At 53.8% G+C, this 5,000-nt stretch overlaps 1 non-coding gene across 1 annotated transcript in view; it reads right to left on the reverse strand.

Annotated features, from left to right (window-relative positions):
* Nucleotides 1-1,723, reverse strand: part of LOC124580533 — a 1,910-nt gene extending 187 nt beyond the window's left edge. The window contains exon 1 of the ribosomal RNA XR_006973166.1: nt 1-1,723. This exon is cut by the window's left edge and continues 187 nt beyond it. This is a non-coding gene — a ribosomal RNA (small subunit ribosomal RNA).
* Between the last annotated feature and the right edge of the window lie 3,277 nt (nt 1,724-5,000).

The following is a 5,000-nucleotide window of genomic DNA, read 5'->3' on the forward strand; positions in this document are numbered from 1 at the left end:
CGTAATCAACGCGAGCTTATGACTCGCGCTTACTGGGAATTCCTCGTTCATGGGGAACAATTGCAAGCCCCAATCCCTAGCACGAAGGAGGTTCAGCGGGTTACCCCGACCTTTCGGCCTAGGAAGACACGCTGATTCCTTCAGTGTAGCGCGCGTGCGGCCCAGAACATCTAAGGGCATCACAGACCTGTTATTGCTCAATCTCGTGCGGCTAGAAGCCGCCTGTCCCTCTAAGAAGAAAAGTAATCGCTGACAGCACGAAGGATGTCACGCGACTAGTTAGCAGGCTAGAGTCTCGTTCGTTATCGGAATTAACCAGACAAATCGCTCCACCAACTAAGAACGGCCATGCACCACCACCCACCGAATCAAGAAAGAGCTATCAATCTGTCAATCCTTCCGGTGTCCGGGCCTGGTGAGGTTTCCCGTGTTGAGTCAAATTAAGCCGCAGGCTCCACTCCTGGTGGTGCCCTTCCGTCAATTCCTTTAAGTTTCAGCTTTGCAACCATACTTCCCCCGGAACCCAAAAGCTTTGGTTTCCCGGAGGCTGCCCGCCGAGTCATCGGAGGAACTGCGGCGGATCGCTGGCTGGCATCGTTTATGGTTAGAACTAGGGCGGTATCTGATCGCCTTCGAACCTCTAACTTTCGTTCTTGATTAATGAAAACATACTTGGCAAATGCTTTCGCTTCTGTTCGTCTTGCGACGATCCAAGAATTTCACCTCTAACGTCGCAATACGAATGCCCCCGCCTGTCCCTATTAATCATTACCTCGGGTTCCGAAAACCAACAAAATAGAACCGAGGTCCTATTCCATTATTCCATGCACACAGTATTCAGGCGGGCTTGCCTGCTTTAAGCACTCTAATTTGTTCAAAGTAAACGTGCCGGCCCACCGAGACACTCACTCAAGAGCACCCTGGTAGGATTGCAACGGGGTCCGCCTCGGGACGCACGAGCACGCACGAGGCGCGTCGCACGCCTTCAGCTCGCCCCACCGGCAGGACGTCCCACGATACATGCCAGTTAAACACCGACGGGCGGTGAACCAACAGCGTGGGACACAAATCCAACTACGAGCTTTTTAACCGCAACAACTTTAATATACGCTATTGGAGCTGGAATTACCGCGGCTGCTGGCACCAGACTTGCCCTCCAATAGATACTCGTTAAAGGATTTAAAGTGTACTCATTCCGATTACGGGGCCTCGGATGAGTCCCGTATCGTTATTTTTCGTCACTACCTCCCCGTGCCGGGAGTGGGTAATTTGCGCGCCTGCTGCCTTCCTTGGATGTGGTAGCCGTTTCTCAGGCTCCCTCTCCGGAATCGAACCCTGATTCCCCGTTACCCGTTACAACCATGGTAGGCGCAGAACCTACCATCGACAGTTGATAAGGCAGACATTTGAAAGATGCGTCGCCGGTACGAGGACCGTGCGATCAGCCCAAAGTTATTCAGAGTCACCAAGGCAAACGGACCGGACGAGCCGACCGATTGGTTTTGATCTAATAAAAGCGTCCCTTCCATCTCTGGTCGGGACTCTGTTTGCATGTATTAGCTCTAGAATTACCACAGTTATCCAAGTAACGTGGGTACGATCTAAGGAACCATAACTGATTTAATGAGCCATTCGCGGTTTCACCTTAATGCGGCTTGTACTGAGACATGCATGGCTTAATCTTTGAGACAAGCATATGACTACTGGCAGGATCAACCAGGGAGCTGCGTCAACTAGAGCTGAGCAGCCGGCCGCCCGGGAGTGTGTCCCGGGGGCCCGCGCGAACACGCAAGCGTCCGCTCAATTATTCTGCAAACAGGAGGAGGCTGAGCTCCCCTGCACAATACACCTCGAAACCCTCTCAGGTCCCGGCGGCGCGCAGCGCCGTCCTAAGTACTTGGTCGGGTTCGAGAGAGGCGCAATCGCCCGGAGTTTGGCGAGTAGACGCTTTAGGTGCGACCACCCGTGCTCCCAACTGAGCTTGCCGCTGCCGACAGAGGCCCGGGAGCGTGCTGTCGTGGCATTGCCGGCGGGAGACAACACGCGCCACCTACGGTGGCCGGCAGCTCCAACGCCAGCGCCACAGAAGGACAAAAGCCCCACTTGGGTGCCGAAGCGAACTCTCCCAGCACAGCGCACGCGCCAACACGTCCGCACAGCTGCGATACAATCCACCTGCGAGAACCGCAGAGGCGACCGAGCAGCAGACGGCGTCGCGGCGCCGAGCGCCGGGCGGCGGCGCATCCTCAGCGCACACAGTCCTCAATCGGACCAGCACACTGCAGATGTCCACCGCGCTTCGCACCGGGCCCGCGAGGACCTACTTTGGCCGCACGGCGCCGCGTGCAGGGTGCGCCGGCGCGCAGCTGCGCCGCCTGCCGCCTCCGTCGGCCGGCGCGCCTGCCACTGGCCGCCCCCACCAGCCGGCTGTAGCGCGTGCGCCCACGCACCGCGCGGCCAGCACGCCGGAAGGCCCCCCCTCACCGGCCGGGGACGGTCCCACCCAGCCACCGCCGCGTATCGCTTCACACCCACATGCCATTCACGTTCGTGGGCATGGTGGGTATCGCTGAAACAACCGGTTGGTAGCTCAACCGATCGTCGCCATCACTGATTCACCTCTAGCGAGAACAACCGCACCACAACGGTTTACCAGTTCTTCATTTGCGTAACGTCACCAGCAAACGTAGACGTCCATCGCCATTTGCAAATTCAACGATTGTTGCATGCCTGTGTCAGGTGTCACGACACACTATGTCTGCCCACATACACGCAACAACATGTGCACGCTTCGCGAACACGTGGAAGGTGGCCCCCGTACGTATGCGATGTCCATTGCGCGAACGACTGTCAACCGGCCTCTGTCGCATGTCGCAGATGTGGAACGCAGTGCACCATGCTATCACGGTGTGTGAGAAGAGACGACTACGTCTGACAACACGCGCCACTACATCAACAGACGGCTCATGCTGATCGCCATCCACGGCATACCATACTGCAATCCAGCTCTTATAGGGAGACGACACGTAGCTGAGTGCACAATATTTGGACCGTATGGTTCGCCGTTGTTGGCGCAGTCGTGGTACGGTCACACATGTACCACGATGTATCATTCAGTACATGAGGACCAATGTGCGGTACAGTGTGTGATTTGGACGTACAACATCAGCGGACAGTTGCCACAAGCCGTACCACAACGTAGGCTGTGCTTCGCCATGCGAATGCCAATGAACAACTGCGAAGGGCATTGAGCATGTACGTCCTGCCGCCATCCGCATTACAGTGTATAGCTGCAAGGTGTTTAACATGAAGCGATACTCTGGGGACCGGGCAGTGCGAGTAGCAAACTATATTGCGGGGGTTGCAGTTAGGCAACACTACACTAATTTAACGCGTCGTATGACAATTACAGAGCAGGTTAAGGCCCAACGTGTGTTGGGTTAAGGCCCAACGTGTGTTGGGTTAAGGCCCAACGTGTGTTGGGTTAAGGCCCAACGTGTGTTGGGTTAAGGCCCAACGTGTGTTGGGTTAAGGCCCAACGTGTGTTGGGTTAAGGCCCAACGTGTGTTGGGTTAAGGCCCAACGTGTGTTGGGTTAAGGCCCAACGTGTGTTGGGTTAAGGCCCAACGTGTGTTGGGTTAAGGCCCAACGTGTGTTGGGTTAAGGCCCAACGTGTGTTGGGTTAAGGCCCAACGTGTGTTGGGTTAAGGCCCAACGTGTGTTGGGTTAAGGCCCAACGTGTGTTGGGTTAAGGCCCAACGTGTGTTGGGTTAAGGCCCAACGTGTGTTGGGTTAAGGCCCAACGTGTGTTGGGTTAAGGCCCAACGTGTGTTGGGTTAAGGCCCAACGTGTGTTGGGTTAAGGCGCAACATAGGTTAGGTTAAGGCGCAACATAGGTTAGGTTAAGGCGCAACATAGGTTAGGTTAAGGCGCAACATAGGTTAGGTTAAGGCGCAACATAGGTTAGGTTAAGGCGCAACATAGGTTAGGTTAAGGCGCAACATAGGTTAGGTTACGGCGCAACATAGGTTAGGTTAAGGCGCAACATAGGTTAGGTTAAGGCGCAACATAGGTTAGGTTACGGCGCAACATAGGTTAGGTTAAGGCGCAACATAGGTTAGGTTAAGGCGCAACATAGGTTAGGTTAAGGCGCAACATAGGTTAGGTTAAGGCGCAACATAGGTTAGGTTAAGGCGCAACATAGGTTAGGTTAAGGCGCAACATAGGTTAGGTTAAGGCGCAACATAGGTTAGGTTAAGGCGCAACATAGGTTAGGTTAAGGCGCAACATAGGTTAGGTTACGGCGCAACATAGGTTAGGTTAAGGCGCAACATAGGTTAGGTTAAGGCGCAACATAGGTTAGGTTAAGGCGCAACATAGGTTAGGTTATGGCGCAACATAGGTTAGGTTACGGCGCAACATAGGTTAGGTTACGGCGCAACATAGGTTAGGTTAAGGCGCAACATAGGTTAGGTTAAGGCGCAACATAGGTTAGGTTAAGGCGCAACATAGGTTAGGTTAAGGCGCAACATAGGTTAGGTTAAGGCGCAACATAGGTTAGGTTAAGGCGCAACATAGGTTAGGTTAAGGCGCAACATAGGTTAGGTTAAGGCGCAACATGGGTTAGGTTAAGGCGCAACATGGGTTAGGTTAAGGCGCAACATGGGTTAGGTTAAGGCGCAACATGGGTTAGGTTAAGGCGCAACATGGGTTAGGTTAAGGCGCAACATGGGTTAGGTTAAGGCGCAACATGGGTTAGGTTAAGGCGCAACATGGGTTAGGTTAAGGCGCAACATGGGTTAGGTTAAGGCGCAACATGGGTTAGGTTAAGGCGCAACATGGGTTAGGTTAAGGCGCAACATGGGTTAGGTTAAGGCGCAACATGGGTTAGGTTAAGGCGCAACATGGGTTAGGTTAAGGTACAATATGGGTTAGGTTAAGGTACAATATGGGTTAGGTTAAGGTACAATATGGGTTAGGTTAAGGTACAATATGGGTTA

This window comes from Schistocerca americana, unplaced genomic scaffold (genome assembly GCF_021461395.2).
Source record: "Schistocerca americana isolate TAMUIC-IGC-003095 unplaced genomic scaffold, iqSchAmer2.1 HiC_scaffold_332, whole genome shotgun sequence".
NCBI classification, from domain to species: domain Eukaryota; kingdom Metazoa; phylum Arthropoda; class Insecta; order Orthoptera; family Acrididae; genus Schistocerca; species Schistocerca americana.